The sequence below is a fragment of the Cervus elaphus genome, chromosome 8 (genome assembly GCF_910594005.1).
Source record: "Cervus elaphus chromosome 8, mCerEla1.1, whole genome shotgun sequence".
Taxonomy (NCBI): Eukaryota; Metazoa; Chordata; class Mammalia; order Artiodactyla; family Cervidae; genus Cervus; species Cervus elaphus.
In genome coordinates, this window is record NC_057822.1 from 48,905,495 (window position 1) to 48,931,911 (window position 26,417).

The 26,417-nt window shown below is 39.8% G+C and overlaps 1 protein-coding gene across 5 annotated transcripts in view; it reads left to right on the forward strand.

Moving 5' to 3' along the window:
• The window catches only part of HECW2 (HECT, C2 and WW domain containing E3 ubiquitin protein ligase 2), a 422,372-nt gene that overhangs the window by 231,056 nt on the left and 164,899 nt on the right, over nucleotides 1–26,417 (forward strand). For 2 of the 5 annotated variants that reach the window (XM_043910520.1, XM_043910521.1), the window contains exon 1: nucleotides 10,770–11,148. The exons of the other annotated variants lie outside the window; for them this stretch is intronic. The gene's annotated coding sequence lies outside the window, so the exon portion shown is untranslated. Of the gene's footprint in view, nucleotides 1–10,769; nucleotides 11,149–26,417 lie in introns of those variants that run through there. 5 annotated transcript variants of the gene reach the window in all.

The window sequence follows — 26,417 nt, forward strand, 5'->3', positions numbered from 1 at the left end:
CACTAGCTTTGTTTGTAGTGATGCTTCCTGAGGCCCACTTGACTTCACATTCCAGAATGTCTGGCTCTAGGTGAGTGATCACACTATTGTGGTTATCTGGGATAGAGAATCAGTTCTTATTCATTTAATCTAAAATGTATACTGGATATTTCCCAGCACTGGATAATTCTTGGAATATGATAATTGAGAAAGTATCTTCTGTGTTCTTATCTCAAAGAACACAGAGTGATAGAGTGGATTGACTATGGCAGTGTATCTGCATGGACCAGATTTTCTAACACTGGTGAAAGAGGACATACTGAAAAATAGAGCTTAGGTGAAAATACTTTGCATAATAGCTGACATATAATGGACCATATAAATTTTAGAAATGTAATCTTGATGAAAAATGTAAAACTTGTTTTTTCAATAAAATTTATTTCAATTCAATTTTTTCAAAGAAAATGGAAATATCTATGATCATGAATGTTTATTGATTGTAGTATGATTTTTCTGTTGGGTTATATGTTTATGTCTATATGTGTGCACACACTCCTGTGTTTACACTAGGAGGTAGAGAGGCACTGAAATAGCCTGGGAATCTGAATTCTTTGAGTATATTTATGTTTGATTTAAATTGATGTCATAATTCCATTTGGAGCAGATTTCTTTGAGTTAATGAATATTCAGTACTTGGAGTTTTAAATACAGTTTTAAACTCAGAGTCAAACTAGTTTTCATGTGACATCTTTTGCTTCGATTTTTTTTTTTTTACAGTTCCTTTATCAGATATATCTTGAATTTGTGTTTTTTTTCCCTGAAGGTGCTTTTGTGATGGATGATACTTGTGGTTTTTAGTATCTTTGGACAAGGTTTATGGATAATGTGCGTTAGCTACAAGGTCACTTTTTTGGGCCAACTCCATTTGGTAAATAACAGCTCCTTTTGAATGAGTACTTAAGAAATTCACACTGTAAGTAATATCTTCAAGTGTCAGGATAGATAGATTTGTAAGGGAAACTTCATTTTTAAATTTATTACTGTTTCTGAATTTTTCTGTCGCATTAGGCCAGATTGAAGCCTCTCTTTTCATTAAAGTCATGCAAGTTCCTTCTGAAAAGCTAGAAAATATGGAAGAATACAGGACATTTAAGTCTGCCTGCATGCATGTGTGTGTGCTCGGTCGTGTTTGACTTTGCAACTACACGTACTGTAGCCTGCTAGGCTCCTCTGTCCATGGGGCTCTCTAGCAAGAATACTGCAGTAGGTTGCCATTTGCTCCTCTAGGGAATCTTCTCGATCCGGGAATCTACCTCAAGTCTCCTGTCTCTCCTGCATGGACAGGTGGGTTCTTTACCATTGTGCCACCTGGGTAGCCCCTTAAGTCTTCCTGCCAAACAATAACTGCTCTGAATATTTTGAATATTCCTTTTACAACTTTATTTTTATAAATTTCATGTGTGTGTTTAAAGACAATTAAGCTCATATTATACACATAACTCTGGGCTTCCTGCATAGCTCAGTTGGTAAAGAATCTTCCTGCAATGCAGGAGACCCCGGTTTGATTACTGGGTTGGGAAGATCCTTTGGAGAAAGAATAGGCTATCCACTCCAGTATTCTTGGGCTTCCCTTATGGTTCATCTGGTAAAGAATCTGCCTGCAATGTGGAAAACCTGGGTTCAGTCCTTGGGTTGGAAAGATACCCTGGAGAAGGAAAAGGCTACTCACTCCAGTATTCTGGCCTGGAGAATTCTATGGACTATAGTCCATGGGGTTGCAAAGAGTTGGACACAACTGAGCGACTTTTACATACGTATAACTCTGCAGTATGTTTTTCCACGGATTATTAATATATCATGAGCACTTCCTGTGTCATTAAAAATTATTTGGGAACATAGTGTAATAACTACATAACATTCTATAAAATGGCTGTGTCATAATTTACCTGTTGATCTTTTTGGATACTTTTCTAGTTTCAAATTATTGTAGTTCATGAGACAATGACCACTGAATTTATATAATCTATGGTGCCACATATATCTTGACCACACATCTTATTTTGCTTATTAAAACATTTTTTCATGTATAAAATAATCTGTAAAAAAAATAAAAAAATAATCTGTAATTTTCTGTTATTTATGGTATCGCCCACCTTGTACTGAAGAAATTTTTCTGTACTGTACTGAAAGTATTCTTTACTGAAGGAAGTTGTTCAATTAAAAAAACAAAAGCTTTTTAAAAAGAGATTATTATTTACAAGGTTTATACATAAACTCTAAAACAGATTAGAAGGTAAAATGACAAATCCTGTTGATAGCTGTTCATAATGGAAATGCTTACAGATCCTTAAATATAGTTTGGTAGGAAAGGGCGGCAGTGAATCAAGTTGTTACAGTTTGTTCCAGGAAAGGCATTTTGGATGAATGCCATCTACTTTTACAAATATGTCTTGTGATTTTAGTTTTGTTTTAGTTTTATCTACTCTACTTTCCCAAATTGATTGCTGAAGCTGAAGCAAATGTATGTAGTACAATAAAAGGAATTGACATAATTTTAATTTCTTTAGTAAAAGGCAATTCTTTTTCCCCAACATTGTTACTTGAATTTTAATGAAAGTGCTAAATTGAAGCCTGGTTGAGTCATGTTAGATAAACTGGCTCCAAATGACTTCTGAGGTTAGTTCATCTAGCCAACTGCCTTCCTAGTGATTGTCATTAATCTACTTAATATTCATATTTGTCACCAAAATAAAATTCTGAAAACATTGAAATAATTCAGTGATTTAGCGTCTTCTCTATTGAGAATAAAGGCAGCACTTGAATCTGGGTTTGCCAGTAGTGAGTGAGACCACGGTGCCAGCCCTTGCTTTATACAGCCTTACCACCCTCTCAGAATTGTTCTGGTCATACATCGTGATTGCGCCCGTGTTATAAGCGGGGATGAGTGAGCTGCATGCAGTGTGTGGAAGGTTACTCCCTGGCCAGTGTCACACCACTAACAGGCATCCGTTTTGGCAGCAGAACCCATGCTTTTCTGTGCTGCCTTCAAGCTGTCCGAAAGTTCTTAGTCATATAAACTCACTAAATGAAAAAAATGTCTTAAACTGGATTAAAAATGTTAAGAAAACATAATTAACAAATTTAGTGTGTGACATCTAAGCAACACAGAACACACTTAGATATTTAAAGATGGCTTTATTCTCTTTTAAAAAGGGACCATAATTACTTTGGAGCAAAAAAAAAAAAAAAAAAAAAAAAACCCTCATTTCTCACTCTTCCTGGCTAGAAATCTTGACAGCTAGGAGTGCAATTGCTATTATTGTGAGTTTGTTGTGTGTACAGATTCATGCTCTCAAATTCTCCATTCCCACCTTCTATAAATACCATATTTAACTGGGAAGAGGAAAAGTTATTTTTGGCAACATTTGTAGAGCAAAAGTAGCAACTTGGGGGGGGGGACATGAAAGGATATACTGACCTGAAACAGAAACTGTAGGAATATGCCTAGTGTTTAGGTTCAATTCTGTTTAGAATGTGGGTCTTCAATAAGAGAATTATTATTCAGATTTTACTAGGAGGCAGGAAGACTGCAAAATGAGATCTGTGTCAATGTAAATATTTATGACTGAAATAATGTACTGATATTTTGTGCTTCTTATTACTGTTCTCATAGCCAAAAATTGCAATCAGATAGCTGTTCAGATATCATTAGATAGCTGATAGAGACCCAATGCTAAGAGGACCAGGTTGCTTTCTTGAGAAAAGCCTGAAACAATAGTTTCATGTCAACAAAGATTCACAGATAGGGTTATAGATATTATATCTATACAGTAGATGTGGTGATAAAAGCTCATCACTGAATTCTCAAATATTAAAACTCAAGGCTTTCTTTGCAAATTGAAAGATACAGATTTACAGTGAGTGAAACAAGGACTGCTTTTTGCTCCTGAAAGTAAACTTCTGGGAAATTTTACTAAAATATTATTCTAAGAGGTGGTACAAGCTAAAAGAAAAGATGGTCAATTCAATGTAACACATAGATTGGTGCATTGTTGACAACGTAGGGTGAGTTATTATGAAAAGTTAAAGATGTTAGTTCAGACATTCATTCAATAAATTGTTTCTGGCCCCTAACCTTTGGAAATGATGTTATAGATAGCCACTTTTTAAAATCAAACTCTGGGCTAGGAGGCTCCCAAAGATTACCGATTCTTGCATCTAGAGTTTACCAGAGTTTCTCAAATTACCTGTGGTTAGTCAGATTTATCACCGACACTGATCATTTGTAAATTAGAGTAAAAATAAGCTACTAGAAGAATGAAATGGAGTAAAAAATAAGATCCACAAAATATAAGCCCACATTTTTATAATTGTATTGAACAGACTTAAAATTACTCTTGACAAATTTCTGTAAAAGCTTCTGAAGGCTCATGCGTGATTTCTGTACTTTTCGCAGGTCATTAACAGCCAGCTTATGACCCAGTGCTGACCGGTGGCCCATTTTTGAGGAACACTGTTCTAGATTTGAATACAGACAAAAGGTTTTTTTTCTCATGTTAGTGTCCCTTCCTGTCTCTTCATTTTCCCCGTACTTGTCTTCTTAGTATATAGTTTTCCTCTTAAGATGGATTGGAAATAATTAACACGAGGATTGTTAGGGTAGGGAACACTGCAAAGGGACAAAGAAGCATGTTTCTTTTTGAGTTTTCTACTAAAACAAATTCACAAAATCAAACATGACATTTATATGCATGTATACCTCACATACACATGCACATATATGGTCTATCAGATTCTGAGATTACAGGTCAGTGTGGTTTAAGGAACGCTGGTACCAGAGTTAGCTTGGGTAAATGTGTAACGATGAAGACTCCTAAGATCCTTCTTATGTCCACTGAATCAGAATTTCTCTGATTTGCTCTGTGAAATTTAGTCTAAAGTTTAAACATGAGCCTTACCAGTTGATTCTAGTACACAATGGAATTTGAGTTGTACTCTTTCAGGATTTTTGGAAATCTCTGTGTTAGAGTCTACATTATCATACACTATGGTGGTATATTAAAATGCCAATTCTGAAGTGTCCACTAATGTGAATATATTGGAATCTCTATATAGGTGCTTCCAGCAGAGAATCTCGGATTCATTGCTATCTCAAGCGTGTGTGTGTGTGTGTGTGTGTGTGTGTGTGTGTGTGTGTGTGTGAGTTGCTTAGTCGTGTCCAACTCTGTGTGACCCCATGGACTGTGGCCCACTAGGCTTCTCTGTCCATGGGATTCTCCAGGCAAAAATACTGGAGTGGATTGCCATGCCCTCCTCCAGTCGCAAGCATTAACAAAGCCCTATTGGAAAGGCATATGTTCTCATTTTACAGACAGAAACACAGAACACACATACACAAATAAAATAATTCTGCATCCTTCTCTATTGTAGTCATTTTGCATCTTTTTCATTTTATTTTCAGAGCTTACATGCCTAAAGTCTATTCTTTAATTCACCTTGCTTTATAATAATACAATTTTATTTGGAATAAGAACTAGCATAGCTACAGAATCCATTAAAAATGTAATTAAATGGTTATTATGAATTGAATGAGGCTTGTGGGATTGTATATAATTGTATGCAATATGTTAATATTTCTTTTAAAAACACTTGTCTTTACATTAATCTGAACTTAAAACAAAATGTATTGATAAGGAAAAATACTGCATTTTTAGGTGTTATTACCAAATTAACCCATAAGGAGAAATAGTATATTCTTAGAGCTCCAAAGTACACATCAGTGAAATAAAAGAGATTCCACTATAGCTGTATCTTTAGTTCATTAGTGGAAATTACTTTTAAAAAAAAAAAGAACCACTTATTTTTTTATGCCTTTCAGAGTTTTTGGCACATTATATTGTGTGTGTTTATTTGTCAGAAAAGTAAGGGTCATTTATTCTTGTTTATGAAAGCAGAGAATCAGAATCCTGGTATTTTGACTTGAATGGGCATTGATAAAGAGATTTCCTTATTCATTTAGGATAAGAAAATCAGTTCTTTGGGGACTTTATGCTTTTCCTAAGCATATTGATTTCCCAGGTAAAACTGCAAAACCCTAAGAAAGTAACAGACCCATACTTATTTTACTGAACAGTGAGTAACCCAGCAGTGCTGCGGATGTGAAGTTATGTAGGTTATTGGAAAGTCTTCCCTTGAGCCTTTCAGCCTCGCCATGTGTGCCCTTGATCAAATTACTCCACCTCTCCAAACTGTTTCCTCATGTTAAGGATAGCAACACCTCTCAGGATGGCTGGGAGAACTCTTATCAGTTAATGATTCTGAAATACCAGCGCAGTTCTTGGCATCAGTGAGTGGTAGATAGTTATTGCTGGGAATTATACAGCAGTGCAGAATGGATGAGCTCTGATGTCATGTAAACCCTGGCTTTGAAATTCAGCTGGTTTCTTGGTATCTAAATAACAGCAAGTAATTCAATCTGTCTATCCTCCATTTAATTTGTGAAATAGGCATTGTAGTGACAATTCCAGAAGATTATTTTGAGGATTAAATGAGGGAGTGTGTGCCTGGCACATAGAAGTTTCTTAATAGATAACAGATGATAGCCATTATTATTTTTATTGTATTTGATTGCTACCACTTTCTAAGCTAAATTAAAAATATATAGAGTGAAAACATGTTTCATATACATGTGCCTACTTGAGTTTAGATTTAAGGGTTCTCCCCCGGATTTTTTAGCAGCTGTCTCACTTTAAGATGTATTTTCAAAAGCTTTCTGATTTATACACAAGCCAATGTGTATTTCCATTGGAAGATTTTGGGAATTCGAAAACAGAGTGATGATGAAATGAGCATTCATCTGGCTGCTTCATGAACACAATGTTGAAGAGAAAGCAGGCAGTTGAACCTGTAGCAGATAGCAGACACTTGCTGCAAGACTTCAATAATGCATGTGAGTGATGTCAGACTCAGGCATGCAAAAGGCATAAACACAAAGGAAGATCGTAATGGGCTTTTCAGGAAAGGGGTTGCTTCCTCATGTGCTAACCTGGCTTTTGTTTTGTGGTTTGGTGCCAGCATAGAGATAGCTGGCAGGGACACTGTTGAATTTTTCCATTGCCAATTTGTATTATAATCTAAGAATTGTGTTTTGCTCTTCTCTACTTTACTCTTAAAAAATATTCTGTGAACTTTGGGGAAGTAAGCTACTTTAGTTAAGTAATGTCTTTAATCACTTAATTTAATTTATGTGATTAATTCATTCAGCAGCCACAAATCACAGTTCCACCCACAGCATCCTTGCTTAGAATGTTCAGAACTGCGATCATCAATTGTCCTTTCAGAACAAGAGCTTAGGAAAGGGGAAAGGACAGTTTCCATTGCCTTATTCTTAAGCTTCCTTTTCTCTCCCAATACACTGATGCTGAAAATGTCCAGTCTGTTCTCTTCCCATGGCCTCACCTTTCCCCCATCATACGTGCTCTAGCCACACTGGTCTTCCTCCAGTCTTTGAAAAGGTCATGTTGTTGGATGGACCTGAAGAGTGTCGTACTGAGTGAAGTGAGTCAGACAAAGAAGGAGCGGTATCATGTGACATCCCTTATATGTGATATCTAAAAAGTTTCTTACAAAACAGAAAGAGACTCAGAGACTTCGAAATGAACTTACGGTTGCTAGGGTGGGGGTGGGGAGGGATAGGGACTTTGGGAAGTTCATGTACACACTGCTATATTTAAAATGGATAGCCAGCAAGGACCTATTGTATAGCACATGGAACGCTGCTGAATGTTATGTGCCAGCCTAGATGGGAGGAGGGTTTGCAGGGGAAGATGGATACATATATATGTATGGCTGGGGCTTTCCTGGTGGCTCAGACGGTAAAGAATCTGCCTGCAATGTGGGAGACCTGGGTTCAATCCCTGGGTCAGGAAAATCCCCTGGAGGAGGGCATGTCAACCCACTCCAGTATTCTTGCCTGGAGAATCCCCATGGACAGAGGAGCCTGGTTGGCTATAGTCCATGGGGTTGCAAAGAGTTGTACACGACTGAGCAACTAAACTCACATATATGTATGGCTGAGTCCCTTTGCTGCTCACCTGAACCTACGACAACATTATTAACAGGCTGTACCCCAATACAAAATAAAAAGTTTAAAGCTTTGGGGGGGAAAGGGAGAAAATAAATGAATAAACAAATTGCAGAAAAAGAGAAGGTCATGTTGCTTCTCATCTGATGGCCTCTCCAAAGCTCTTGACTGTCTGGAAAGAGCTGTCTCTCCTCTCCCATCCCCGCCCCCATTCCTAGTCATCCTTCAAGACTTAGTCCACACACCAGCTCCTGGAGGAAGCTTCCTCTTATTCTCTGACCTGGGTCATGTCCCCAGCTCAGCCATTTCATTACCACCTTCTCTTTTGCCTTAGTAGCGTGTCTCATAATAACAACTGAAGAATTGATGTTTGTTACTTTACGTTTCTCTCTCTTTCTAAAATAGAAGCTCTGCAAGAGAGAGCAGGAGCCGTTTGCCTTGTTCACATATGTTTCCCAGCGCCTGGTGCCGTACGAAAACAGGCAAAAATGCTAAGGTATCATGTGGACACAAAATTGACACTAAGGTGCTTTACCATTTTATTTGTTGCTGTTGTTTTTTTATTTTTTATTTTTTGGTGTTTTCTTCAAAGGTGTGGTTTAGAGGAAAGAAAGGCATATGTAACCTTCAAGGTCTAACACTGTTCTCCTTTGCTTGTATCTTTTTATTACAGTAGATTACTGTGAGTGAAGGGGTACTGGCTATGAAAGGGTGTGGGTATCTGATGGCCTTAAGGCTAAGCTGTAACAGTCATCTTATCTCCCTGGCTCCACTCTATAAGTTTCTTTCTTGATCAACTTGGGGAGATCTGTGTTCCATTATGACAAAGGCTTGTGCTGTGAGGAAGATTTCCTTTATGTAGGAAAATAGCCTGTCACCTGTGAATGTCGGTGACACGTGGATGGGCCAGAACCTAGAGTTCAGCTTAAGTGGCATATCTGGCCACTGTTACAATCTTGGGAAGGCAAAGAATAATGGCTTGGAGGGCCAGAGTGATGGGAGCATCAGGTGGGTCCAGCGGCCTGAGAGGGAGTGGAGGTAAGGGTTAGACAGACTTGGGATGAAAACAAAAATGCTGACATTGTTGGGAAGACTTGTTCATAGGCTGTAGCCGTCTTTCATGCCAACAATAGGAAACATATTCATCTTTTCTAGCTTATTTTTTCTAATCTCCTAATGGTGACTGAGCCTGCCTTGGGCCTGTTGGCCACCTATTAATCAGTGAGGACACTGGCATTTTCACAGTGTTATTTGAGGGAGGCAGTGTATTGTAAAAGAGCTTGGGTTTGGATATATATTCAGATCTGACTTTAATCCTGGCTGTTATCACTTCCTTTCTGTGAGTTTCAGTTTCCTCATCTGTGAAAAGTGAAGAGTCAGTCACTTCAGTTGTGTCCAGCTCTTTTCAACCCCATGGACTGTAGCCTGTCATCCTTCTCTGTCCATGGATTTCTCTGGGCAAGAATACTGGAGTGGTTAGCCATTCCCTTCTCCAGGGGTCTTCCCTGACCCAGAGATTGAACCTGGGCCTCCTGCATTGCAGGTGGATTCTTTACCATCTGAGCCAACAGGGAAGCCCTTCTTCATCTGTAAAATGGACCTAATAACACCACCAACCTCAGTTTTAGAGCATGATTTAGAGCATTCGTTAGAGACTATTTTTTTAAAGCATTTACTATGGTTCCTGGTACAGAGTAGGCATTCCATACCTGCTTGCTATTATTGTTGTTTGCTAGGACACACCCAGAAATCCACAATGATTTGTCTTAAGACATGATTGGGTTTGCATGTTCAATAGAGCCTGGACAGGGTGGTGGCGGTTCTGGAATGCCAAGTTTGCTGTGGTCACTCAGTCTATTCCAGAATCAGTCCAAAGTTCTGAAGCTTCATGGCAAATGAAGTCTCAGTTAAGAGACAGTGGAAAGGAAATTATAGCCACCAAATGTAGCATGGAGCTTAAATCTAGTCTGCCCCACTTCACAGCAAAGCATGTGACAAATGAGGCATCTCATCTTGCTTTCCAAGTTTTGCTGGGAAGAGATGGTCTTGTAGCCTTTGATTGCACTCACCCAGTTCAGCCAGCATTTCAAAGTTGCAACGACTGCCCAGTGGGCACACAGTTTTATGAAGCCCATTTCTCCACTGAAGAACAACACAGCTGACTAGAGAGTCTCCTACCACAACTGCTTCCTAGACTAAGATAGCAGCACCAGCTAAACTGGCGACTGTATCTATTTTTGCTTTAGAAGTAGGGTCTGAAAATAACCTCTGGATTGATAACCACATTTGGGGGTTTTCATGAAAGCAATTTGATATATGAAAAAGTTTTAGTACTTGTTTACAATTTGAAATCACAAATCCACAAACTCCATTCTGGGTTGGCTAGGATGCCGTGAGCCTATTTCAGTAACTTAAATGAAGGCTGTGTCTGATTAATGATAACAGTAAATTAGAGTTCCCCGTATCGTGGCCACTCTTTTCTGGGCAAATCAAACAGAAAGCCCCTCTCTCTGTGATAACAGCTTATTGACATCAGCCCACTGTGTGTGCGAGTGTGTGTGTGTGTGTGTACCCACGGAACTCGTTCTTTGGAATTCTCCCATGGAGAAGCGAAGGAAGGAAGTGAGGGGAGGATGGGGCGATTGCATCCTGTGCTTGACGGGGGCGTGGCCACGGCTGCCTCAGCCTCGGGGACACTGGTACAGGATTGTTTTTTCACTTCGGAGGCCTGAACAGTGATAAGTCTTGATGAAAGGCAGGGGCAGCTCTCAGTTCATCGCTGGACAGAAGTCTCTTTAGCAGCCTGCCCGAGTCCCACTCAGTATTTCATTTCTAGAACTTCGGGGGAAGAAGAGCAGGAAGAGCTTCAGGAGTGGACCCGCAGCTCTCTCCCCACCACATTAGGACTCCAGACCCTCTTAGACTTCGGTTCTGGCCACTCCTATGAATGAAATTTCCAATGGGTAGGCTAGGTGCATTGTTTTAAGGAAAATGAAATGTTTCTTCCTGCTGCTTCCTAAATCTGATTTGAAATGATGGATTGTGCCCTGGTGAAAGCAGAGATGAACTCTTTGAAATTTTTTGAGGTAAGGTATTAGAATGTTCTGTAAAATGAATTCCACTCTCTAATTTCCATGCTCAGTTGCTTGGGATTTACAGTTCTCTCTGCCTTTCTCTTTGAAAAATTCTTAATACTGTCCGCTCTCAGCTTGGTTAGGAACAATTATTAACAAATTATCTGATGCATTTATCATGTTTAGTCATTTGACATCTTGACATAAGAGATCAGTGCTGGGATTAAAGCTTTTGTGAAACTTTTACAACTCAGACTGTAAAGCGTCTGCCTACAATGCGGGAGACCGGGTTCGATCCCTGGGTGGGGAAGATCCTCCGGAGAAAGAAATGGCAACCCACTCCAGTATTCATTCTTGCCTGGAAAATCCCATGGAAGGAGCCTGGTAGGCTACAGTCCATGGGGTCGCAAAGTGTCGGACATGACTGAGCGACTTTACGCACTTACTTATACAGTCCCCTCCCTGTGAATTTCTAGAGTTGCACTGGTTTTAGATGAATTATTTTACTGTGCATGTTAAGTACAGGTTTTACCTACAAGAATGCTTTGAAAATGGCATTAGATTGAGTCAAAACAGATTTCATGACAGGTCATCTGCCTCTGGAATAATAGTGTTTTTGATGGATTTAAAAACTGTTCTCTCTGGGAATGAGAAGTTAAAACTGATTTATTTGTAATGTAGAATTTTTGTGGGAAAGTATTCATTCATATGAATTCACATTCTAGAGAGTGATGATTTAACAATCTTACAAGAAAATTTTAACTCAAGAATAAAACCATGTTTTTAAAAAATATTTTCTTGTGGCATCTGTGGCAAACTGTCTCAGTTTTCTATAGACCTTCTGAATCTGCTTTAATTGTTTAGAAACTGGGATGAAGGCAGGGCAAAATTTCAATTCTATTTTAATTTTTTCAAATTAGTATTTTCAAATGAAAAAATTTATTTTTTTGACTGTGTACCAAAAATGGTTCTCAAAGAGGTCGGGGATGTTATTTTTTCTTGGCATATAGCATACGTGGCATTTAGTGCCTGAGAGCCAGGGATCCTTAACTATTTCTATAATGTACTGGACAGATATGAAGAATTATCCACTGGAATGCCAGGAGGATCCTTATTGAATAACATGCTCAGTTTAATGAAAAGGAAATTGATGATGTAGTAAAGATTCAGGTGAGCAATCTGATTTCTGGGAAGGTTATCAATCTTCTGATAAAGCCATTTTGGGGCAGGACCCAAAGGAGTAGCCCCTTCCACAAAATTATTCTTTAGAATCAGTAGCAATAACTGTTCCAGAAAGATTGCTCCCACGTGTTTCTAATTCATATTTTCAGAACTCATTTGGATTAACTCCGACAAGCATCTGGTTCACTTCAATAAGGGCAATAGCATTCTTTAAATAAGGTTATCTATTACAGTTTCCAATCCTTATTATGAGTCCTTTTTACTGAGCTTCTTAAGATCAAAGTAGTAACCAAAGGATTACTGAACCAAAGGATGGTTTGCTGCTAAACATTATATTTTATGATGGTACGTTTCCCAGGATCTTCAGTTATCATGTCCAGTGTAAAAGAGACATTCTGGATGACCTAGAGGTTGCTTTTAAACTTCGTTTAGTATTAGAAGGAATTATCTATGAGTGAGAGCTTAGTGTATTCACAAAAAATTATCAGAGGAAAGAAAAGGAGGATATGTAGTCAAAACAATGCAATTTCTGGTGACTTTTTATGCACACAGTGGGTGACAGAGATTCCTAAGTGGAAACTGTATTCTGTCTTGGATTTACTATGTATAGAGATGAGGGCGGCTCTGCCTGTTTCTTTCTTTCTTTTTTTTAATACTTAATTGGCTGTGCTGGGTCTTTTGGTTGTAGCCTGTGGGAACTAGTTCCCTGATCAGAGATCAAACATGGACCCCTTGCGTTGAGAGTACAGAGTCTTAGCCACTGGACCACCAGGGAAGTCCCTACCTGACTTTTTTTTTAAGCCAGGCTTAAAGCTCTTTGAAAGAGCTTTCAGCTTTGAGTGACCCTCTGTCCAAGAACTAGGCAGATGCTCTATGTGGGAGAATGTGCTACGGGGCATAGTACATGGCATAATGTGCTATTACTATCACTGTGCCTATGATCTGCACTTTTGCTGTCTGATTATTTGGCATCTTTTGCCTAAGAAAGAAAAATTTCCAAAAACATATAAATAAGTATGCTTTTTTTTTTTAAGTGTATTTTTGAAAAATCAGAATAAAATAGTTTCTTTAAAGGAAATACATTTAAAAAGTTAAAACTAAGTAAAGAAGTTGGGAAACTGTGCTTTCTGGGTATTAAAGACGTAGCTTTTTTTAAAAAGGATGAACTAGATTTAAAAACCTGGACATGTAGCTCCTAGTATGTACCAGGTTCACGTTCTGTACACACATCCTCCCTGCAGCGTTCTGAGCTAGGAGTGCTGCTATCATTTTATGGAAGAAAGAAATGGAGTATTTGCAGTTTTAAGACTCGCCCTAAGTCATACAGTAAATGGGAAAAATGGACTTTAGACTTAGGTCTGCTGTTTTATGAAGTTCTAGGATCTTAGCATCACCTAGCAGCCACAGCTGGTAACATGGTTATCAGGCAGTATACTACTTTCATCGCACCTGTATTAAGTGGTATGTACCTAAAAACAAAAAGCATACTTCTGTTGGGGAATAGAGTGTCCTTGTGAACTAACCGCTAGTGACATATTAAATATGCTGCAGGAAGGCTTTTATTGAATCACCAAGTGATGGAGCATCAGAACTTCCTGTGTTGGCTGATTAAGGTTGAATGTGGCGATAGTTGGAGTTTCAGGACTTACTTGAATAAGAGCGGGAAAGGAGGAGAATGGTGGACTTGGTGAGGGTGATGGTTGGGCTTGGAGAGAGTCTAGAGGCAGATGAGTCACCTTCCAGGGTCACTGGACTGAAAAGCCTGGAATTGGTTCAGAGCCTTGTGCACTAAGGGTGGATATTTATAGCTTCGGCGGCTCTGTCTGCACAGGAAAGATGGTGATGGAGGAGGGTCATGTTTAGGTTATGGCTCCAAGGCTGGTGCTGGGCCTGGGCCTGAAGCGTCACGGCGCACCATCCTCTCTATCCTTGTACAATGTACTCTGTACACTGCAACCAGAAGGTTTTGTGTTTTTTTTTTTTTTAATTAGATGCAGATCATGTCACTTCCCTGCTTGGAATTCTCCAGTGACTTTCCATTATCCTCCAAGTGAAATCCAGACTCTTCCCTGTGGTCTAGATAGATGGTTGGTATAGCACTGAGAAGCGTGGCTTCTGAAACAAGCCAGCCTGGGTTCACGCTGCATGTACTAGTTTTGGGTTTGTAGTGCATTTCTTAACTTCTTTGTGCCTTAGTCTCCCCATTGTTAAAAATCTCATAATGATACCTCAAAGGATTGTTAGAGGTTGCAATGAGTTAGTAAAGGCAACACAGTAGAACAGTGCCCAGGGCAAGGTAAGCTTCTCTAGTGTTTATTACTGTTCATGTCTGCAAGCTGGCCCTGCCTACCTCTCCCATCTCATCTTCTCCTACGCTCTGCCTCATCATTCAGCCTGCATCACTTTATTGTTCCTGGGAACGTGGAGGGCTTGTCCTGTTTCAGGGTGCTTGGATTTTCCTTTGTTGCCTTTTCCCAAATCTCCCAGTTGAAAACATTCTCACTTCATTCATGGCCCTGTTCCAAGTTTCCCTCAACAGCCTAAGGAAAATGGTATTCTTCCACCAACCTCACACCCCTCATGCTCCCTGGCTGTATTCCTTTAAGTCATGTTGCCACCACCTGATTTTACGTTATATCTACTACGCTACCTGGCATGCACATTATTCTGTGTTTGATTATTCATCGCTTTCCCCACTGGACCAAAGTCTCCACAAGGACAGGGACTTTGACTCTCCTATTCCGCCTCACATCCCTGTCACTTAGAATATGGCCTGCCAGAGAGGATTTGCTCAGTAAATAATCAGTTCAGTTCAGTGGCTCAGTTGTGTCCGACTCTTTGCAACCCCATGAACTGCAGCATGCCAGGCCTCCCTGCCCATCACCAACTCCCAGAGTCCACCCAAACCCATGTCTGTTGAGTCGGTGATGCCATCCAACCATCTCATCCTCTGTCATCCCCTTCTCCTCCAGCCCTCAATCTTTCCCAGCATCAGGGTCTTTTCAAATGAGTCAGCTTTCTGCATCCGGTGGCCAAAGTATTGGAGTTTCAGCTTCAACATCAGTCCTTCCAATGAACACCCAGGACTGATCTCCTTTAGGATGGACTGGTTGGATCTCCTTGCAGTCCAAGGGACTCTCAAGAGTCTTCTCCGACACCACAGTTCAAAAGCATCAATTCTTCAGCGCTCAGCTTTCTTTCAGTAAATATGTGTTGAATTAATTTTGAATTTCATTTCCACCATCACTTCTGTAATTGTTTTCTTTCTGTTTTTAGGCCTTAACGTCTCCCTTCTAACTTTTGTTAACCTGCCATCATCTTGCCTCAAATTATAGACCTTTAGAAAAATATCATTTACCTACTCTTTCTCATGAAAGTTCTTTAATAATAGGAAGTCTTGTTTTAACCTGTCAGCTTTGGTACCAGGATGGGAATTGTGGTATTTCAGTGTCATTGTTACATAATATTCCTAAAGTGGATCTTGTGCCAAGGTGTTTACCAAGATACCATATGCTGACCTGCTTGGCCCTTTAAAGGAGCTTAGGCTTACATTCTCATTGTAAAAGTATAATTGCTGGAGGAAATACAGCCATGCAAACTGTTGGGGAAAATTATGTACTGGCAGCAGTGTATACTTCATTTTTAAGTCTCAAATTTTACAAAGAGCATCTAATTCCTGCTCATATTTCTAACATGAAATTGACTGAAACTATTACAAATATTCTTTTTTCACAATGATATTTATTATAAATTTTTATAATAGCCAAATAAAATAGAGTATTTGATGTAAGTAAACTTTTAGTGATTATTGCATTTGATGTATTATCAAGGAATTTGATAATACAAATGTTTTCCTATAGGAAAACATTCAGCTGAGGAAAAAGATAAATCTTAATTTAGAAATGCTCTGAAAGTCTTCATCAGGAAAAAATCTTGTTTAATATGTTTCAAAGACCTTTGTGGGAGATTGATCATGTGTTCTGAGGAAAGCTAATTCATCTTTTTGTGCATTGGTGTGACAGACTGTAAGATATAAACAGAGTTGAATGTCAGCTTGGGGTATCAGTGTGATTGAATTAATACAAAATTATTGTTACAAAGCTTGAGAGTTTAAATGGAAAAAAGACAACCTCTTTAACAAGTGGTGCTGGGAAAACTGGTCAACCACTTGTAAAAGAATGAAACTAGAACACTTTCTAACACCATACACAAAAGTAAACTCAAAATGGATTAAAGATCTAAATGTAAGACTAGAAACTATAGAACTCCTAGAGGAGAACATAGGCAAAACAATCTCCAACATAAATCACAGCAGGATCCTCTATGACCCACCTCCCAGAATATTGGAAATAAAAGCAAAAATAAACAAATGGGACCTAATGAAACTTAAAAGCTTTTGTACAACAAAGGAAACTATAAGCAAGGTGAAAAGACAGCCCTCAGATTGGGAGAAAATAATAAAAACAAAGCAATGGACAAAGGATTAATCTCAAAAATATACAAGCAACTCCTGCAGCTCAATTCCAGAAAAATAAATGACCCAATCAAAAAATGGGCCAAAGAACTAAACAGACATTTCTCTAAAGAAGACATACAGATGGCTAACAAACACATGAAAAGATGCTCAACATCACTCATCATCAGAGAAATGCAAATCAAAACCACCATGAGGTACCATTACACGCCAGTCAGGATGACTGCTATCCAAAAGTCTACAAGCAATAAATGCTGGAAGAGGGTGTGGAGAAAAGGGAACCCTCTTACACTGTTGGTGGGAATGCAAACTAGTACAGCCCTTATGGAGAACAGTGTGGAGATTCCTTAAAAAACTGGAAATAGAACTGCCATATGACCCAGCAATCCCACTTCTGGGCATACACACCAAGGAAACCAGATCTGAAAGAGACACGTGCACCCCAATGTTCATCACAGCACTGTTTATAATAGCCAGGACATGGAAGCAACCTAGATGCCCATCAGCAGACGAATGGATAAGGAAGCTGTGGTACATATACACCATGGAATATTACTCAGCCATTAAAAAGAATTGATTTGAATCAGTTCTAATGAGATGGATGAAACTGGAGCCCATTATACAGAGTGAAGTAAGCCAGAAAGATAAAGACCAATACAGCATACTAACGCATATATATATGGAATTTAGAAAGATGGTAATGATAACCCTATATGCAAAACAGAAAAAGAGACACAGAAATACAGAACAGACTTTTGGACTCTGTGGGAGAAGGCGAGGGTGGGATGTTTCGAGAGAACAGCATCGAAACATGTATATTATCTATAGTGAAACAGATCACCAGCCCAGGTTGGATGCATGAGACAAGTGCTCGTGCCTGGTTAACTGGGAAGACCCAGAGGGATGGGGTGGGGAGGGAGGTGGGAGGGGGGATCGGGATGGGGAATACATGTAAATCCATGGCTGATTCATGTCAATGTATGACAAAAACCACTACAATATTGTAAAGTAATTAGCCTCCAACTAATAAAAAAAAAAGATTGAGAGTTTAAATAAATTGATCTTGTTAAGTTAGTGTGATAGGACTTAACATTATTGTCCTTGTTTTTCTCTATTTTGAAAAAGACAGAGATGTCTTTGAAAAAGGTTTTATGCATTCCTTGGTGAGAATTTTATTTCCTCCTTTGTATATTTTAACAGTGTAATACTGATATTAACTTAATGGTATAGCATCATAATTAAAAGAATATATGAAGACATCTCTTATTCAACTAAACATGAGCACCTACTATGTGCCAGATATTGTTCCAGTTACTTAATATAAATCAATGAACAGAATAGACAAAAAGTTCTTGACCTCTTGGGATTTACCCCTTGGAGAGAAAGACAATATACAAATATAAGTAGATTATATAGTGTGTTAGATAGTGATAGGGTTTTGGAAAGGAGATTGAGTAGGGTAAAATACTCCAGGAATGCTAGAGGCAGTCAGGGTAGATTTCATTGAGATGGTTATGTGCAAGCAAAAAAGAAAAATGGTTTAAGGAGAAGACTGATCCATATGGATATATGGGGGGAAAGTTTCAGACAAATAGATCCTGAGGCAGAATCCTTAACAGAACTTTGGGGATATTGTAGAGGAGGAAAAAAGACTTTATTCTCTTAGCTTTGGCTAGCAGGCCTGCAAATTAGACTGACAGAAGACAGATTAAGAGGAAAAAGGATATACAGATTTTAATAATTGTTAACATTTTTATTTCTACTTACATGAAGCCTTTTTAGATATGAAGACCAGAAAGAGTGATTAAACTTGGGCTTATATGCTACTTTAACAAAGGGCAATAAATTGTGGAGAAGTAACTAGATAAAGGGAGTTGGCTTCTAGAGGTGGGAAATTGTGGGAAAGTAAATATATGGGGGGAGCTACTGGAAGATAAGAGTTTCTTAGGAAGGTTTGCTATGCAGACTGAAGCTAGTTCCTTCTCCTTTGGTGAGTAGTGATTGAGGCATTTTACTCTTTCTAGTACGGAATAGGGAGATTTTACAGATGAAAATTTGGGTCTTGCTTTTAGATTTAAAGGCAAGAGCCGAAAACTAATGACTTTCAGCCCAAAGTGGCATATTTTGGCGTGGTGTACTCAGATCCCCTTCCCGGTCAGGGAGCCCATTGTGGCTGGCGAGGATAGGGTGGGGACAGGGGCAGCGTAGGGAAACGTGAACTCAGAGCTGTAATTTTTTGAGGGGTGGAGACTGGGGCTGCCAGGTCCTGTAGGACACTGTTCACCTCTGTAAAGACTTTGAATTTTACTCTGAAGGAAATAGGGATCCCTTTTTTACATGTCAACATCATGCTGGCATGCGTGTCCAACTCTTTGCGACCCCATGGACTATAGCCCGCCAGGCTCCCCTGTCCATGGGATTCTCCAGGCAAGAAGACTGGAGTGGGTTGCCGTGTCCTTCTCCAGGGGATCGTCCCGACCCAGGGATTGAATCTGTGTCTCCTGTGTGTCCTGCATTGGCAGGCAAGTCTTTAACTGCTGCGCCACCTGGGATGCCTGTGTTTAGAATGAATTCTTCCGTAAACCCTCTCTGACTGAAACTCTTGGGAGGTATTTACTGAAATGAGTGCAAGTAGTTCTCACTGATCTGTTGGTGGTTCCCCCACTCCTTCCTTGTCAAAATGAGGGTTTAACTGACTAGTGTAGGGTCAGGTATTTTATTTAGGAAGTGGCTTAGCAGGGCCTCCAGCCTCTGCCCAGCATGTATGGAGGTCTGAGTGTTGAGGAGACCTCAGGGGTTTGGTTAGGACTTGGTTATAAATTATGTCACCCAGGATGGAGCTACTGAAACATAATTTGGATTGAGCTCTCCCACTCCTGGTGAGGCCTCCTGTAGAGACAGCAGTAACACGCCTCTCTCATACTGCGGGTGTGTATGGCATTGAATCAGTATATGCGCCCCACTCCACCCACCCCCCCATCCCATGCTAAATGCTGCCTTGTTCCCTTGCAGGCAGTGAGACACGGACTTCAGTGCAAACATCCCCGAGGGCAGACCTTCCCTCTTACAAGCGTTATCTTCTCAGCCCCTGTTGCTTCTTCTGCACTGTAACGTGCTACTGTCTTTTTCTTTCATCTCCAGCACGTTATGATCAGCAAAACTTTCTGGTCTAAGAAAAATGCCATTCAAGTGGTTCCAAAGCCATAGTCACCAATGGGGACATTCTCATTTGATAACATGTGTCATCATTGCAGTCTCTAAATATGTCTGATATGCACACTCTTTTTTATTTTTTCCCCACTCAGAGAGGGTGTTAGTGTACAGAATTGGGAATCTAGGGACAAATGTAAAGTGTGCCGATTCATGAGGCAGTTTGTTAGGGAATTCTCATAGCACTAATAAGATTGGTGCTCTCTTTGGTACAATCAGTGGTAAAGAGTCACCCCTTCCCTGCAATTTAGTTCAAATCTCAGTCATTTTCAGAGTTTTCCTCTCACATAACTTGCCTAGCACTTGCAGGTAAATTTGCAGAGTTTTAACAGTCACGCAGCACCTGTGAAGGTGTGTTTTTGCCCAGGTCTAGAATGATCGTTTTGATTCAAATTATATTAATAGCTTAGGATTGCTTTCTAAATCCCAAATCGTAGACAGGGCATCTAATTTCTGAGTGTAGCTGGGATAAATTGAGGCTCCTTTATGATCTTATCTCAGGGTATAGGGATATTCAATTTGTATCCCAAAGTAATTTTAAATCAATTTAGATGTTTATGCCATTTTATGAGAAAATATAGGGAGCAATTGCTTTAGAGCAAAAGAAACTTTGTAAGCATCATTTTTCATCTCTGGCACAGTCTGTCACATGGCATCTTTCTCGCAAAATTTCTCATCTTTTTTCAATTCCCCTAGGTTGGCTGATAGAAGTGTGAGGACTTTGAATACTTTTTTTGTTCCTATTTTATCTCCAGTACTGTATGGTTTTAGAAATATTAATATAGACATAGAAACATTTTCAAATCCAAATTATATTTGGATATGTTTGATACGTCTGGTCATATCTCCTATAGATATTTTTATTATCTTCAAAACCTATTCATAGGACATTTTCTGGAATCTAAAAATCATACAGAAAAAATTAATCTTTAACAGATTACTTTCACACTGATCTCTCTTTGTGAAATATGGGGAAGGAAGAGTTTGGTGCATGAAAGACTTTATGCTTATGTTATTTTAGGTCTCAGTGGCATTTTAGAAGAATTTATTTTTTAAAATTAATCTTTACAATCATATAGTAAGTTGATATAATTAACCTTCCTTCTAAGGAAGAAAAGGAGAAATGGATTGAAATACCGTAATAACTGGCTTAAATGTGTAGATCTCCGAAAGTTTAGCTCCATATTCATCTCCCAGAGACGTTTCAGACTTGATAGACCAGCACCGCATTCGTTATACACAGTCACAGGGGATGCTGATCATTCCTCTTTGGTTCTCCTTTAGTACTTTATAAAGTGTGCACACCTCTATCCTAGCAGTTCTAGTATTGCGTTGTACCTTACGTGCGAGTCTCTTCCTACTACACTGCCATCTCCTTATGGCAGGAGATGGAGTGTTGACTTTCATAGTATTCAGTCAATAAAAACCTTTCAGGTGAAGGAAGGAAAGGAGGAAGGAACAAACTGACCAATGAGAGGGAAGTGATTAATGAGATGTGCATGGCGGATGTGATTGCTCAGTTTCCCTGGAGATTATATGAACACGTTTTTTCCACGTGAGGTATTTTTGTAGTACTGTGTCAGAATCAACTGAATGAGGTGTTTGCTAAAATTCAGATTCCTGCATCCTGACTCAAACCTACTAACTAGAAATCTGTGTTTTGCAGAATCCCAGGGTATTCACTGTGAGCAGTGGAGTCAGGCGATCCTTGCCTGGGAGGATCAGTTAGCTAAAGGGGAAGAAGGTGCAGGCGTGCTCAGTCATGTCCGACTCTTTGCAGCCTCCTCTGTCCGTGGCATTTTCCAGGCAAGAATAGTGGAGTGGGTTACCATTTCCTCCTCTGGGGATCTTCCCGACCCAGGGGTTGAACCCACGTCTCCCGTGGCTCTGGCATTGGCAGGTGGGTTCTTTACCCCTGAGCCACTTGGGAAGCAAATGTGTAGGAGATGTTGGTGAATCAGCTTATACAGAGATTTTGTTTAAGACACTTGGTTTTCATTAAGGAAAGGAGACTGTTTCTCATCTAATCAACCAAATCTGAGAAAGTTCTCTGAGCTATTGTACTCTATAGTTAATAAAAAAGAGAGTTAGTTTTGTGTGGTGTAATCTTATACGCCTGCTCCTTTTTCCCTGGGTCCAAATACTTTGTTTTTCCCTTGGAGAAGCAGACTTAACATAATAAGTAGTTCTCGTATTAAAAACAAAATTAACTGGAGTAGCCCTAAAGAATACAGCTGATCTTTGTACAGCATGGGTTTGAATTACTCACGTCTACTAATACTCAGTTTTTTCAGTATAAATACTGTAGCTCCACATGATCCACGGTTGGTTGAATCTGTGGATGTGAAACTACCTGTGGATAAGGAGGAACCCATTGAATGCAGAGGGCTGACTATAGGTTGATTTTTGACTGCAGAGAGGGGCAGTTTGCCTAACCCCTGCTTTTGTTGAAGGGCTAACTGTATTTTAAAAAGCACTAAATGAAATCAGTTTGGGAAAGTATCATGGATTGCTAAAATAAGGCAAGAGTAAAGATTTTCAAGAGTTTTCTTGATTATGATCCCACAATATTCACAAACAGGTATGAGTTTTATTAGGAGGCTTTTAGGGCTTTGGGGGTGTGCGCTATGCGTTTATATTTAGAGAAAATGTACTGCCAACTAGATTTATAAGAAAACAAAGAATATGTAAGAGATATGAGTGGACAAGCTTTATATAAACTCTGCCAAACAAAATTACATTTAGAGAAGATATTTAGGCACATGCATTAAACATCTCCAATGTTTTTATGATTATGTTCCAGCTAGAAAGTTACCTAAATATCTAGAATATATACTCCGAGATTATAAACTCCATTGTAACTGTAATAGACACTTTAATCTTGGTCGGAAGGCAAATAAGAATGTGAATGAGAAAAAGGGCAAGGGAAGGCAGTGGTCAAGGAGCAAAAGCAGGAGAATATACCTCATGGAAGCTGATATGTTTCTAGGTTGGGAGGAAGAATCTAATGGTCAAAGTGAGAAAAGGTGCTAATAGAAGTGTTTGAGTCAAGGGCACCACATTATTGCCTAGAACTCTGGGCAAGAAGGCAAGAAATAGACATGGGTACAGAAAAGATGGCAGTAGGGAATGGAGAAACCAGGCAGATGGGGCCTCATATCATCCGTGTTCTGGATGTCACAGAGTGCACGGCACCTTGGTCTAAGTCAGAGGGTAGAAATTAGAGGGTATGAGGACAGATATCCTCAGATTTGCACAATTCTTAAGAGAAATGAGGAAGGGAAGTTTCCAAGTATAAACAGAACAATTGATAATTGACTTTAAAGAGCAATGACATTTATTTGATCTATCAGAATCTTTGTTCAATTAATGGAAGAAATAGATGCATGTTTTATGTCTATATGATACATCTAGGGAGTTCAGAACCCTTTCTTTGGTATAGTATTTTATACTCAATTATTTTTCTTCTTTGGAGTAGGAGCATTTAAGAAAGATTGAATTGCCTAAAATAGATGTTAAATGAGGGTAAAGAAAAACAAGTTACACAATCTGGGAAAAAATATTCTGTCCTCAAATATCCATGAAAAGTAGATCTGAGCAGAGAAACACAATCACTCAGAAGGTGTTCTTTGGCTAGATGAGAACGGATTGCAACCTAATTGAAGGTGTTTACCTACTTTAAAGAGTTTTAGTCTGAAGGACAGATTAAAATCAGTGTTCTTGAAAGAAAGACAAAGGATGAGTCATTCTATTTAGTTTTAGAATGGTGCCGCCAAGGCTGCCCAGCGCTCCGCTGGCTTGTGCAGTGGGAGCTGGAGCCGTGGAGGCTGTGAACACCACTGTAAAATACTGTGACCCTCCGCTGGTTTATTTCTAGGAATTTTATATCTCAGTTACGAGTAGCTGTCACTCAATGCCAAGAGTGCTACTATCTGTCAGGGATAATGAACTATCCGAAATATTATCTCATCAGAGAAAAATTTCCATGTAGAATAGCCAGAATATTAACCAACTTGGGTGACTTCTCCATGACAGACAGTATGCATGGCGGGGAATAAGACCTTCCCCAGGAAGGTTTACAGGATTGTTTCTCACCATGACATTTTGCTGAAAAAAACAGAGCAGACCCATCAAGCATCTGCTCTGGGCCTTTTCATCCTAATTCTATTCATTTCTCATCATATATGGGACATTTGAGCTCCTTATGAGTCTGAATGATCACGGTACATTTTCAATATTTTGCTTCCAGAGACTAGCCTTTATTTCTTTAAATATCATAAATTTAGCCAAATGGAGTTTGTCCACATTGCCTATAAACCAATGATAGGCGCTAAAATCAGAGATATATGGTTTATGCTAACCCCACGAGCTGGTAGGTGATTTGAACACCTTACTCTAGGTCTGTTTCTTGGTAGAGGGTCTGAGGAGGAAGCACTCATAACTCGTTCTCCTTTATTTCTGACTTCTGAGACCAAGGGAGGGTATTCACACGGTGCAGTGTTTCTACCTCTAAGTGAATATAATAGGCAAAGAAAAAGTTGCTGGTGGCTCTTCTTGGACAGGAGGGCTGGCACTGGTTCTCTGACACGATTCTCCTCCAGGGCACATGTAGAGGGTTGTGTGGAGCCCCAGGAACCACTTCTGTGTGGGGATAACTCCTCTTACGACAATTCTCGTCGCATCACCTCCGCCCTCCCCTCTGTCTCTGCTCCTCAGCCCTCCATCTCCCAAGGGTTGATGTGTCAGAAGTGTGTACTTGATTTGGCTTAACTGATGGCTTGGGGAGAAAAAGTTTAGTAACAGTAGAAGTGCCAACCCTCTTATGGTGAGGTCACACTTTAAGAAGTATAATTTTGTGAGTGTTGCATTTTATCACTGGGATCCTAAAATGAGATTTGTTACTGCCTGTCTTTCCTGAGGCCTCAGGAGGAAACTGGCTCCGCAGTATGTTCAGAAGCCTCCTCACGTGCACAGCTGTCTGCGTTTAGAACAGCCGGACGGACACCTTCTGCTCCCCGTGCCTGTGTTCTGTGCCCCGCAGGGTCCAGCTTCCTGTAGCCTTCCATGAGACCAACAGCTAGTACAATACATCTGTTTTTGAAAACATGAGCGTCTCTGTTCCTATGCAAGCAGCTTTACCCATTAAAGTATGTTTTAGAGAAGAAGAAGCTACCCTTATCTAAACTGGAGAAGTGATGCAGTCAGTGATTCTGGTTCAAGTCAGGCCTCATGGGTCTAAATCACTGAATGACTTTTAGGATGGTAATTGTGTCTGTTAGGAATTGTGTTCACCCACAAGTAACAGAAACCCAACCACAGGGGCTTAAATAAGTAGGACTTTATTTTTGCCTCAATAGCAAGAAGTCTGAGGGCCATTTAGGGTTCAAATGATCATCATGGATGTTTCTAGCTTCTTTCTCTGTCATCCTTAGCTTGTGGCTCTCATCTAAGGAGAGAGGAGGTGGCGGGGGGAGAGCAAAAAGATTATCGAGTGTCCTTTTATCAGTCTTAAAAATAATAGCTCCCCCAGAAGTCCTACCCAGTAGAATTCAACCTACATGCCCTGGCCACGTGACATCCTTAGCTGCATTTAAGGGTAACTATTTTAACTGGGTACATTGTTACCTTGGTCAGAATTGGGGTTCAGATGACAAGGAAGAGGTTCAGGGGAGAGGCAGTGAGCAGCATCTGCCCCATGGAGCCACATGCCATCTTTCAAATCCAGTTTTAGGTGATCCTTGAGTGCCTTCTAAATATCACTGGGGTTGTGTTTCTGTGATGGAATGGAGTGGATTGGCTTGTGTTGTTTTTCTAAGAGGAGGTGACCCTGCTTCTTGGCCTTTCACTATAAAGCATCTTTGACTTAACGCTGTGTTGATTACAGACAGTGGAAAGGACCACTCCTCCCAGACCTCTTTGACTTCTCAATGTCATAAAGCCAGTGGGCCCCGAGGGAAGCCACAGACAGGAATCCCTCAGAGCTGGATCATCCGGCCCCTCATGTGGGCCACTTTCTGTTTCTTTTATGCTCTTAAGAATTGAGGTTTTTATTCTCAGGACTAGTCCCTTGGACTTTGAACCTGTTCTCTACATTTCCTGTTTTAGCGGCTCACTGACTTCACCCTGTCTGCTTAATTCCAGCTCTCAGTTAAAGTGTATGCCTAATCTTCCCTCCTAGGAAAGAGGTTTGGGGATGAAAATGAGGTGCATCTGACTTTAAGAGCCAGGGTCTCTGCACACACACTTGTGTACCTGTAAAACTCTGGATAGTCTCTTTGTCACATCCTTAGTTTCACTTCCTGTTCCAGGACCTTAGAACCGAGCTTCAGACTAGTGCGATGTGAGCAAGTTAAAGAACATGAATCCCTTCTGCCTTCAGGGTGGGGCGGAGCCCGGGGCAGCCAGAGCAGTATTG